The sequence below is a fragment of the Chionomys nivalis genome, chromosome 20 (assembly GCF_950005125.1).
Source record: "Chionomys nivalis chromosome 20, mChiNiv1.1, whole genome shotgun sequence".
NCBI classification, from domain to species: domain Eukaryota; kingdom Metazoa; phylum Chordata; class Mammalia; order Rodentia; family Cricetidae; genus Chionomys; species Chionomys nivalis.
The window spans coordinates 15,831,531-15,845,093 of NC_080105.1; the positions used below are offsets into that span (position 1 = coordinate 15,831,531).

At 44.0% G+C, this 13,563-nt stretch overlaps 1 protein-coding gene across 1 annotated transcript in view; it reads left to right on the forward strand.

The window, feature by feature from the left end:
- Klhl2 (kelch like family member 2) overlaps window positions 1-13,563 on the forward strand; it is a 112,925-nt gene that overhangs the window by 70,369 nt on the left and 28,993 nt on the right. The gene's annotated exons all lie outside the window — the stretch shown is intronic.

The window sequence follows — 13,563 nt, forward strand, 5'->3', positions numbered from 1 at the left end:
TGATTCTGTCTTTTATATTTGCTTGAGTTTCTTAGGTTTATAGATAACATTTTAAAATAACTTTTACTATGAAAAGGTATGCATTTATAGAGAGAAATGTGCTTCTAATCCAACCTTAAGAACTGTCAACTCCTAGATAATCTTTCCGCTATAACCCTCTTTCCTTCCCCCTCCTCTGTGGTTTTTTCACACGTAAACTCTGGAAAGAGATATACACATAGAATGTCACGTTGTCTTGAAGTAGTTGTCATAGTTTGTGCTTAACTACATGGGGGTTCAAGGCCACTCTTGACTCCATGAGATCCTGTCTCAAAAGAAAAGGAAGAGTGGGGTGGGGACGAGATGACTCAGTGGATAAGCGCACTTACCGCCGTAAGATAGGCTCTAAGGCTACCATGATGAAAGCAGAGAATTGATGCCCCCAGTTTGTCCTCTGATGCCCACGTGTGCTGGAGCATCCCATACAATAAACAAACAAATAAAATATTTTTAAAAGAAGTCACAGATCCACTCATTGACATAATAATTGTGGATTAATGATAGCAGTAAAACTTTTTAAGTGGAGAATGTACCATGACTTCATTCTGCTGACATACTGGGAGTATGTCGGCTTGGGGCAGTCTTCTCAAGTTTTTAGATGATTTGCATATTTTAAACATTTCCCAGGTCATTGAGATCTTAGTTTTTAAAGCTCTTTTTGGCAAACCAGAGATACAAAGGAGCTAAAAGTGCAGCACATCAGTTTAGAGGCATTTTAATAATTCTAATGAAAAAGACACTTTGGAAATTGGACTTTAATTATAAGTTGAAATATGAACCCTTTTTAGCCTATCTTGCCAGTAGTTGAATTTCAGTTTCCAGCAAATACGAGGGGAGAAACGTTTCTGAGTCCTAATCATATCTAATCGTCACCTGACTCGCCACTCTGAGGAGGAGAAACTACTTGGTTCCAGTTGTTGCTGAACTTTGGGGAAACTGGAAGGATCTAGAGCATGTGCCCCAGCTGACATTCTGGGGTACTCTCGGCACTCTAGGCTTGTCAGCGCATGCCCCCTCCACCCCAGGGGTAGTACTCACTCGCCCCCTGGCATGGCACTGTCCGCTCCCCATGTTTGAGATGTCTCAGTATTTTTATATGTGCTCTTTCCTGTGTCTTACTGTGGCATTGCTCTCCAGCTGCATGTTGGAGGCAAAGGTCCCTGAAGCCACTGTGTCCAGTCCTTGGGAAGTCATTCAGCCCCTTAACCATTGCTCTATCTTGTCCCCTTGTCATCTTGGTTCTGCACCCTCTGACCAGTGCCAGCATTCTCTGTGCAGCCTTCCGTCTTTGCCGCCTGGGTTACCTCTTTCCTTCATAGTTTGTGGCTCCTGTCATCGAGTGTAGTATTGACACGTTGAGGCCCTCGTCATCGTCCTGCAGCTGCTGTATTTCCTGCATGAATTGACTTGTCACCTCCGACTCTAATTCCAGTGCGTTCCAGGCTTTGTTGATATTCAGAACCTCTGTGCCGACCATCGTTCTCCCCTTTCTATTGTTCCATATTTCTTCATAAATCTGCCGTCTCTGATCCCATTCCTCCTGTACAACCCATGAATGCCCAGCTAACGGCTGTGGGTGGTAGACAAGCAATAGGTTCCGTGTGCTTTGCTGCAGCTCCGAAGGTAACTGATATTTGGACTACGCCTTGCTCTATAAAAGTGGCTCTGTCTGGCTTCCTTTCTGTTTTCTTTCCCCGAGACAAGCTCTCTCTGTGAGATGAGGATGGCCTCAAACTTGCACCAATCCTCTTGCCTCAGCCCCAAGTGCTGGAATCACAGGTGTACCACCATGCCTGCCTGAAAACAGTTATACAAGATTTTATGCTGCTGAAAAGTTGAACTTAATTCAATCTTTTGTGTCTTTCCTCCTACAATTTAGGCAAGCAATCACTGCTTGGTATAAACATGTCAAACTGATTTGAATGCTGCTGTCTTGAAAGAAACACCATGTTGAGTGGGTGATTTAAATAATGGTATTACTGGGCTTGGCTGTGTGATGTGCAGGCTGAAGCTGATCTTTGACGGTCTGTGCAGTGCTGATGTCTGCACAGTATCTTTAACATAGTCTCCTGGAGAAGTGAAAGTACTCAGTATACAGCACTTCTTAACCAATGCATGCAGACTTCGAATGCTGCTTCTCAAGAGAATTAACCGTTCTCAGATCTCTTGTACCATCACGGCCCTCGCTAACTTCTTCCTAACCTACACGCAAGCTCTGTTCTGCTTTGCTGGCGGTTTTCCTAGCGGAGTTGAGTGAGGTGTTTTCATCCCCACCAAAACCCTCTGTTCACGAATGGGTGGCAGTTAATATGTGAGGGGTTTTTCCCCCTAGAGATTGAGAATCCAAGACTCAGTGTTACCAGTTGTAGGTCCAGGTGCTGTCATTATTCATGCCCTTGCTGTGTGTTGCCTGGCTTTATTCACTTATTGAAGAACTGTTTCCTTTGCTGGAAAGACACAAGAGACAAGTTTAACTGCTTTACTGAGGGCAAGCCCTCACACACAGATGCACTCATGAAGACGGCATGTATGTCTTGTGCATTACGTATTGTAGTAGCTATGTCTAATATGTATTACATAATAATGACATACTATATAGGGTTGGAAATTATGCACTTGCCATTATGTTATTGGCTCCAAGGGGGGAAAGCTTATTAAATGCCCGCAAGCTTTATTCAGTGGCCAGTAGTGGACAGCTCCAGGCAGAATAGCCACTAGTGTCGCAGTAAAGCTGTGTGTTGTAAGTGCTGGTTTGAGAATATGGGAGTAGGAGGAGTAGACGCGATGAGCTGATAGCTGAGAATATCAATAGAGTTAAGACGTGATGAGCTGATAGCTGAGAATAGCAATATAGTTAAGAACCAGAGTTAAAAAAAATAGTATATAGATGTGTATCTGCATGTGGGTATGTGCCCATGAGTGCAGGTGCCTCTGGAGGCCAGAGGTGTCAGATCCCCAGAGTCTGGACTTATAGAAGGTTGTAAACCACCTGAAGTAGGTGCTGGGAACTGAACTTGGGTCCCTGGAAGAGCTGCGAGTGTTCTTAACCACCGAACTTTCTCTCCAGCTCCAAAGTAAGCAGTAGTTGAGTGAAGCAAGATTGTAAGTATGAGAAGACAGATAGCAAACTGTGAAACGACCTGCTTCTCGGTCCTGCGTTTGTGGTGGCTCCTCTGAGTGCGCATACTTATTCTTGTTACGTGGCAGCCACCAGTTTTTACTGTGCCCTACTGTGAAGAGTGTCTTCCCGGGATCTTGTGACAGATACTGAGCTTGTGTTGGGCGGGTTAATCCAGTCGTGTTGGCCTTCAGTTGATGGGGTGTTCAGTGAGAGTCAGTAATTTAATCGTGCCCGTAGACATGTAAACTGTTTATCCCGTTCTGAACCCACGTTAGACCATAGTCATTGTATTAAACCAGTTTCTCGCTGTGACAGAATACTTGAAAATGCCAAAGAAGAAGGCTTTGTTTGGGCCCGTGGTTCCAGAGGGCTCAAGCCTGTTGTCACTGGGCACATGTGTGGTAGGGCAGGACGTGTTGGTAGAAGCGCATGGCAGAGGAGAGGGGATCCTTTATTTATGCAGGAAGCAGGGAGGCCAAGAGGAAGGGCCTGGCAACCAGATATCCCCTTTGTGGGACAGAGAGATGAGAACACTGACTGTTCCTCCAGAGGACCCATATTCAGTTCCCAGAATGCACCCGTGGTTCACAACCATCTGTAACTCCAGTTCCAGGAGATGCAACACCTTCTTCTGTCCTTTCTGGGTACCGGACAGGCATGTGATGCACAGACATACATGTGGGCAAAACATCCCTACACATGAAATACATAATAATAATTTAAAAAGAAATTTAAATTTCTTCAGATATAGGTCCTTCGGAGATAACCCTCCCCCCATGATCTACTTCTTTCATCTAAACCCTGACTCTAAAGAGATCAAAACTGTAACAGTTGTGAAACCAAGTTCATTTCTTGTAAAAGGAGCAATGGGCTGCCCAGGTCCCGGCCACCTGCTAGCTTTACCCAAAATAATTACACGGAAACTGTATTCATTTAAACACAGCCTGGCCCATTAGTTTTAGCCTCCTATGGGCTAATTCTCACATCTTGGTTAACCCATTTCTAATAATCTGTGTAGCACCACAAGGTGGCTTACTCGGAAAGATCCTAACCTATGTCTGTCTAGGTCGGAGAATCATGGCGTCTGCCTGACTGCTTCTTTCTCCCAGCATTCTGTTCTGTCTACTCCACCCACCTAAGAGCTGGCCTATCAAAAGGCCAAGGCAGTTTCTTTATTAACAATGAAAGTAACACATAAACAGATAACCCTCCTACACCAGTTTCTGAATTCCCTGTTCCAGGAAAGCCTGGTCATCGAGGCCTATGTTCATAGCCAGTGTAGTAATAAAGATCTCTGGCCTTACTGTACAAAGAATTCCCCAAAACTGGGAGTTCATAGGATAGGGAAGGGACATTTGAGAAAATGTGGATATTCTTTATGAAATCTTGAAGAGGCTCATAAGAGATGTATATTAATTTTGTTCTGCTGAATGTGGCAGACGGAAGTAACATTGGTATTATAAGAGGCAGAAAAATAGAACGTCAAGAATTAATGGTTAAGGCTGGAGAAATGACTCAGCAGTTAAGAATGCTTGCTGCACCGTGTGGTGGTAGCACATCCCTTTAATCCCAGAGGCAGAGGCAGGCAGACCTCTGTGAGTTTGAGGCCATCCTGGTCTACATTGAGAATTCTAGGCCAGCCAGGGCTAGTTTTTATGTCATTGGAGAGGAGGGAAATCAGTTGAGAAAATACCTCCATAAGACCAGGCTGTAGTTAAATCTGTGGCCCTTTCCTTAATTAGTGATTGATATGGATGGGTCCAGCCACTTATGTGTGGTGCCATCCCTGAGCTGGTATAAGAAAGCAGGCTGAGCAAGCCATAGGAACAAGCCAGCAAGCAACACCCGTCCATGACCTCTTCATCATCTTTTGACTCTCCAGGTTCCTGCCCTGACTGCTGTAGAGGATGAACTGTGAAATGGAAGCGTAAACAAAATACACCTTTTCTCTCCAACTTGCGTTTGCTCATGGGCCTTCATTACAGTGGTAGTTACCCCGATTAAGAAACCGTGTGCAGGGGGTGCATGTGAAGGAACTTCCGGTAGTCGCTCTCGCGTTGATGTGCCCGACCTTCTTTTTGTTGACGGCCTAATGATTTATTATGAAAAACTTGGAGATTGTTCACACACACTATGCAGCTCGTTTCCGATGGCTTTTAAATTCCTTGACCCACTCAGTGTTATGTTTGCCGTGGCATTGCTGAAAACGAGTCAAGAGGACTTGCTAATCCAAGTTAGTGGTTGAAGAGACAGTGGGGCGGGAGGGACAAGCAGGATCATTCGCATATCTGCAAGATGAATAAAGTTCTAGGATGTGTTTTACGACAATATGCGTTTGTGACATTACTGAAGAGGACCTTGGAAAATACAGTGGCACATTCGGGCACAATTAACAGAAGGAGGGAGGGTGGTGAAGTGACCCACCAGATACAGCGCTTGCTGGACGGACCTGACCACCTGAGTTGAGCCCTGGGACATACGTAAAGGCTGTAGGAGAGAACAAAGTTGTGCTCATATGCTCAGTGGCATGTGAGTACCCCACGTCTCACACACGCACACACACACGCACACGCGCACACACACAGAGAATTGTTTTTAAGAGAGGGAGAAGGAAGAACAGTCAACTAATTTAGTCTTGGCATCAGTAGAACCATCACGACATGAAGGGAACCTGGGATGTCAAGCAGGTGTCTGTGGGCTTTGATTTTCTTTCCTCTACTGATGAATTATGCTAATGTTTTTTGTAATCTTACTGGGAATTTGTATATGGTCTTTGGAGAAATGTCTATTAACCCTTATTCATTTTTTATATTGTGCTACATGATGTTTGTTTTAGATACAAACTCATCATGTATGAGATTTGTACATGCTTTTCCCTATTCCATGCAAGATTTTATTAGTTATTTTTATGTCTTTCTTGTGTATATTGTCATAGACTTCTATCTCCCTTCTGTTGGGCGCCAATTTGTTGGGGGAGACTGCTCATTTGTTTCCCGGCTGCTCAGACCCAAATAATCACTCAGAAACTATATTAATTATAGCACTGCTTGGCTTTTTAACTTAAACATATTTCTAGATAACTCTCTCTCTCACACACACACACACACACTCACACTCACGCACAACTACTATGAATCTTATGTAACTAATAATGGCAATTCTCAACGCACGCCTTTAATCCCAGCACTCAGGAGGCAGAGGCAGGCGGATCTCTGTGAGTTCGAGACCAGCCTGGTCTACAAGAGCTAGTTCCAGGACAGGCTCCAAAACCACAGAGAAACCCTGTTGCAAAAAAACAACAAAAAAAAAAGAAATACATAGATATCAAAAATCAACTGAAAACATGTCTGGATGTGTGTGTGTGTGTGTGTGTGTGTGTGTGTGTGTGTGTGTGTATTAGGGAAGTAGCTTGCCCTATGCCGAGAGTATCGTATAAACTTTAAGTATGGTTTCATCTCAATCAAAGCTTAGGAGGCCAAGAAGTTTCCTTTAGGGATGTATTTTGGATGTTGCCTGTTTCCATAACAACTTTGTACAGCTTCTTTTGCTCTTGAAAGTTTGATATAACTTGTTTTTCTTTAAGAAATACGGAATTAAACTTTTACCCCTATAATGATAAGATTTGCTTTATTTAATTTTTTATTATTATTTGCGTATGTGAGTGTGTGTAGGTGTGGTGCTTGTGTGCCATGGTATGCACATGTGGAGGTCAGAGGATGGCTCTGTGGAACAGTTCTCCCCTTCACTTGTATGTGAGCTCTGCCAATTAGACTCAGGCCTTCAGATTTGTGTAAAAACACTTTACCCACTGGGCCATCCCATCGGCCCTTACATTTTAAACTTACTTAGTTGTGTATGCCTGAGTGTATCAGGCACATGGTTGTCAGTGTTGGTATAAGTGCATATATGTATGCGTGGAGCAGAAGGGGGCATTGAATGCTCTCCTCTGTTGCTTTTCACTTGTGCCTTTGAAGCTGAATCTCTCCCTAAACCTTGAGCTTCTATTTTCCTGGCTAGGCTAGAAGCCAGTTAACCCCAGCCATCTTCCTGTCTCCCTCCCTACCCTGACCTGGGGTTGCAGGCACTCACCACTCGCAGTATGCCTGGGTTGTTACGTGTGTGACAGGATCTCAAGTGTGGTTCTCGTGATTTTACACAGCAAGCACCCTTACTGCTAAGCCATCTCCAGCCTCTTGCTTCACTTCAAAGAGAGTATGCTTAGATGCTTTCACACAAATGGTCTTTTTTCGTTACCCCAAGTCGTGTCCAGCCTGTCCACAGGCTTCATGAACACAGAGATAAAACTATGAATGTGTCCCACGAAACCAATAAACTACTTAAAACCTTGTGAGACTAGATGTGTGTGTGTATGATTTGTTAACTGTTTGTTAGCGCTGTACTCAAGTGTGAACTTTGTAGATGACAACATCCGTAGCCATGTCAGAAGGTTGGGCAATTCTGCACAGCATCCTGGGGCCTAAACTTCAGTGGCCAATGTGACCGGCAGATCCATATAAATGTGTGTGTATGTGAGTGTGTGACAGTGCATACGTGTGCGATGACTCTTGATCGTGGGTCTTATCATTGTGGAACACTCGTCTAGTGTTCTTACAGGAGCTCCATTCCAGTTCATAATAATTGAAAAAAAAAAAAAAAAGGAGGTTTGTTTTGTTCTGTTGTTTCTGGTTTCCGGTAGTGCTTGGCAGAAGGTCACACCAAGGACCAGTTCTTCACCAATTTTTTTTTTTTTACTATAAAGGATTGTAAAAGATGAGAAGAGGTAGAACTAGGCCCTGTGGCTGGGGTCTGTAACTCCAGTACCGAGGAGGCTGAGGCAGGAGGTTTCCGTGAGTTTGAGGACAACCTGAGCTACAGAGTGAGACTATCTCTCAAAAAATCAAACTATGAAACTAGAAAGTAGGAAGGAGTGAAGAGGGAAGGAAAGACCAAAAGGGGAAACAACAAATGGAAGAGAGGGTGACAAGATCCAGGCGTCGGGAGCACATAGTTATCCGAGCAGAGAGTTATCCTGGGCTGGCTCAGGGCTGGCGGCCCTGGGTACACATGAGCCCTGTTGCTTTGTGTGGCGGAACCGGCTCCCATTAACTGGTTGTAGGCCAGTGTGTAGAACCATGTCGTAGCTATGACTGTCAGTAAGTACTGTGACTGGATAACAATGTCAAGATTGTTGACTTGTACTGAAAGTCTAAAGACCAGTAGTGTTTATCTTCACGTATGCCTTCCAGGGACTCAGCCAGTCCCTTGGTGCCGCCTGCCAGACTGGAGTACCTGTTCCTGGGAGATATGTCACGGGTAACAGTCAGTATAGTTGCCAGTTAATGCAGCAGCAAGACATGTCAGGGATTGGAAAGAAGAAAGGCAGGCTTTAAAGCAGCCATCAGCACCCGTTTGCCGATGTAGTTGGCTGCTTGCGTTCTAAAGGAAGGGTCATGTGGGGAATAGTGATTCTGCTAAGAGAAGACTAGCGGTGGGAATTAGAAGGGCTGTCGCTCGAAAAACAAAAAAGAATTAGAATTTTTAAAGCACTTGTATGTCTGCAATTGGATAATTTAAACTTGAATATTGTTTTGGTTTTTTTGCTTTTCCTTTAGACTAAGTTGTTTTTGAGACAGGGCCTTAAGCAGCCCAGGCTGGCCTCAAACTTGCTGTGGTAGCCAAGGATGACTTTGAACTCATAGCCCTCCTGGCCCTCTTTCCCAGCTGCTGGGGTGCGAGTGTGCTCTGAGGCACAGCCACACCCAGCTGTAGCTTTGTTAATACTCTCTAAGGAGTGGTCTTCTGTGTCAGGGCGGCTGTGATGTTTCTGCAGTGATGTGATGTTTTGTAGTAACTGTTTCCTGTGCCCCTCTGACCTCCTGATATGCTAGTACAGAGTGCACTATGGATGTAGACCCCTGGGCTTGGGATGGAGTTTACTACTGCTCTGGGTTCTAATTTATGTAATTGACGAAGTGTGGTTTGTTTGTTTGTTTTTTAATTCACCAAGTTTTGTTTTGAGTGAGTACCTTTTTTTTTAAATCATGAAGCAGAGACTGAGGTGAACTATATGGTGGTAGCGCTGGAAAATCGCGTTCCCTGCATTAGCCTCAGCACTGCTGGAGCACGTTTGAGAAGTGCAAGACTCTAGCAGTCTCTTGCTTTGATTTCAGATTTTAAGTTTGCAGAAGAAACTTAGCAGAAAACATTATAGACCTACTCGTAGAGGCGAGGTACTGCTAGGACCAAGGGGCCGGATTTTATGTTAGTTTGCCGTAGGTCTAGTATCTGCTGTTTGTTTTTCTATTTGAATTTCCAAATTTTGCTGCACATAAATATTTTTAGAGTTATGTGCCAGTTTGCCATATTTCCCACAAAGTGAATTTGTTCCTCAGTGTTCAGAGCTTTTGGTATAAAGACTCTCGTTATGAGGCCTGGAAATGTGTTCAGCTGAGAGGTGTTTGCCGAGCATGCATGAAGCCCTGCACCTCCACCACTAGAAGAGCTGGGTGTGGTGCTGGCTGCCTGTAGTCTGAGGTAGGAGGGGTGGAGCTGAGTGGTTCAAAAGTTGAAGGTCATCTTTTGACTACATACCAAGTTCCTTTTTTTTTTATTTATTTATTTATTTTTTTTTGGTTTTTCGAGACAGGGTTTCTCTGTGGTTTTGGAGCCTGTCCTGGAACTAGCTCTGTAGACCAGGCTGGTCTCGAACTCACAGAGATCCACCTGCCTCTGCCTCCCAAGTGCTGGGATTAAAGGCGTGCGCCACCACCGCCCGGCTCCAAGTTCCTTTTTTTAAAAAAAGGAAAATGCCATTAGGCTTTCTAAAAAATTACTTTATGTGTATGAGTGCTTTATCTATGTACATATATTTCTACCATATCCACGCAGCAGCTGTGGAGGCCAGAAGCAGGGATGTTATTCCTTTGACCTGGAGTTAGAAACAGTAACGAGCCACTATGGGGTGGTGGGAACCAAACCTCTGCCAGAGCGGCCGGTGATCTGAACCACCAACTCCTGGCTCCAGCCCCCTTTAATGCTTGCTGACACAGGATCTTGCTATGTTCCCTAGGCTTCTGTAGCTCTCACCGTGTCTGTGAGTTGTTCATCTGTCTGCCTCAGCTGTGATTGCAGCGGCTTGGGAAGCTGAGGCAGGAGGATTGCAATTTCAAGACCAGCCTGGGCTACAGAATGAATTCAAGGCCAGTCTGGGCAATTTAGTGAGAGGCTGTCTCAAAATAAAAAGTGGAAAGAGGGGGGCTGGAGAGATGGCTCGGAGGTTAAGAGCATTGCCTGTTCTTCCAAAGGTCCTGAGTTCAATTCCCAGCAACCACATGGTGGCTCACAACCATCTGTAATGAGGTCTGGTGCCCTCTTCTGGCCTTCAGACATACAGACAGAATATTGTATACATAACAAATAAATAAATATTTAAAAAAAAAAAAAGTGGAAAGAGGGCTGATGATATACCGCTCAGTAGTGCTTGTCTGGCATGAAGCAGGCCCTTAACCCCCAATTCTGTTCAATAATGTTACTGTAGTTTGTGTGTCCAAGATGTCACTGGTTACCTCAGAGTTTTTTGAAGTTGTTAGTGTGTCCACATGAAATATATAACGAAACTCTAGGTGAGTTGATTTGGAATATTAAGAAATAACAATTTGGGATACAGAGTATAGCTCAGAGTCTGATATGACTGTGGAAGAAAGGAGAAGGATGGAAGGGTGTGTGTGTGTGTGTGTGTGCGTGTGTGTGTGTGTGTGTATGCGTGTGCACGCGCATCTACTCCATGCATGTGGAGCCTCAGCTGTCATTCTTCAGGAGCCCTAGAGATCCTCTTTCCTCCATCTTGCTATCTCCTGAATCCCGCCCCACACCACCATACCTGGCTTCCTTTCCCCCCATACCTGGTTTCTGGGGATTGAACTCAGGTCTCAGCACTTTACTAACAGCTCTGTCTCCATCTCCCATATCGGGGTTTTATTAAGAAAGAAAGATGTTATATAAGTGGTTTGTCAGGGGACCAGCATTTTGCAAGATCTGCCCTGTTCTGATTGGCAGGCTGCCGTGGTTTCTAGGTAAGCGGACTTTGGAGTTCAGCCCTGGTCTTGTAGTTTTGAACTGGGCTTGAGTCTGGGGAAGACATACGGAGCTTGAGTGGTTTCTCTCTGGGCAACTTTGACTTTGTTTTGGTTAAATATGATATAAATGACTCCATGTTGTCTGATAGACATTTATAACTGCTGCAAATCTGTTTTTAAGTTTAAAATTTTTAATTACTGTGCAAAGTAGCCTGTTTTCTTGTGTTATTTTCATACATCTTATTTTGCTTGATTTCCTCCAATACTGGGTACCATTTCTCTTCCCCCTCCATGCTCATATCTTTCTACCTCCAGTATACCATCCCTTCCACTTTCATATCTCATGTGTTTAATTCCTCTCCCTTTCTGCCCCTCCCCCCCCCATCTCCTGGGTCCTTTCCTAGTGTCTTGGTCCTTATTCCTGTGTAGATATACATATGTAAACATTGAAGCAAGGATCTGCATATGAGAGAGAACATGCGGTATTTGTCTTTCAATTCTGTGTAATTGTCTTTAATAGAGTTTTTCCCCTTCAACTTTCATAATTTCATTTTAATGACTAAATATAAAGATGTAGGGCAAAAGAACCCTTACTCACTGTTGGTAGGAGTGTGTACTGCTGCAGCCCCTAAGCAAATCAATATAGGGGTTTCTCAAGAAGCTAGAAATAGGTCTCCCACATGGCCCAGCTGTACCAACCCTTAGAGGACTCTGCATCTAACAGAGACTACTCATGTGTTCATTGCTGCTCTGTTCACAACAGCCAGGAGGCGGAGTCATCTGCCTGGATGTCCATCCACAGATGGTCATGAAAATGGGCCTCGTAGATACAATGGAAGTTTATTCAACTGCTGTAAATCATTGCGTGGGGGCTTTTTAAAGTTTGTAGTGCTATTGTATTACAGTGCCGGGAAACATGCCATGGCACACGTGGAGGTCAGAGGTCAGTCAATCTGGGGAGTCAGTTTTTTCCTTCCGCCCTGTTTTTGAGGCAAGGCATCTTTTTTCTGCTTGATGCTTACTCCAGACTGGCTGGCCCACGAGCTTTTTGGGTGGCTCTCCCGCCTCCATGTCCCATCTTGACTTGGTGTTCTGCTGTCACAGATGTGGTTTCTGGAGCTCAAGGACAGACTTCTGTGGCCAAGGTTACTTGTTGTCCCCAAGTTAGTTTTTGCTTTTGTTTTTCCTTTCCCTTTCCCAGGGCAATGAGAGTTTCTGTTACCATGTATCTTTGTGAGTCTTTGATATTGTCAGTGTTTAGGGTGTTTTATTTGTTTGTTTGGAGACAGGGTCTCACTGTGTAGCTCTTGGGTGGCCTGAGGCTGCTGTATATGGTGATGGCATCTTTTGATGTGCCTATTTTTCACCTTTACATAATCCTTGATGTATCTGTTTAGATCTGTTTCCCACTTGGAAAATAGGGGTGTTTTCTTGTTGAATTTTGAGATTTCTGTGTTTTACGTAATAGTTTTTTGTAAGATAAATTTTTTATAAGAAACTTTTCTTGAGGGTTATGAATTATCTTTTTTATTTTGCAACATGGTTGTTTGGGACCAGAGATTTAGTTTTAGTGAAGCCCAACTTGCTAATTGTTTCTTTCATCATCTTCTTCCTGTGCTGTAAGGAAACTCATCAATGTTGGGATCCGCCAGGTATTTCTCCTGCCTTGGGTTAATTTTTGTGAAACACCCAAGGTCTTTATCTGGGTTTTCTTAGTGTACAGATGGCCGCCTGTCCTGGCTTCCTCTGCAAAGATCACCCCTGCTCCCTTGTGTCATCATCATTGCAAAAAAATCGTCGGGCAATTTCTGGGCCCATTTGTTACTTGTTTTCTTTTGTTTTTTCATTTACAAAAGCAATTCAATCTTCCATTTTCATGTTTATTTTAGTGTGGTATTTTTCTTGCCTAACCCAGACACTGCGTTTGCAAAGCAATGTGTCTGTTGCATTTTTATAAATCCAACCATGTTGTAATTACCCCAAGAGTTGCTCATTGTGTTCAAAGTCGTCTTGTGAGGAACCTTTTATGAAGTGAGTAGGTATTCAGAGGTCTGTTGAATGCGCATTGTAGTTTTTAAATATTCTAAAGAGGAAGGCAATAATCTTTGGGGTTTCTACAAATATGTATCGAAAGGAACCATTTGTTCTACTGTGGAAAAGTCTTTAAAAGTACTGTTGGCGTATGGATAATTGTGCAGACAGACAAACACATAGGAAATAATGTGGACTCTCTAGCGGACCTCTGGACTTGGAGGCCACAGTGCTAACAGGCACTGTTGGAATTCTCAGCCCTCCCCCACATGTAGTCCCTCATGCTCGACAAGCCAA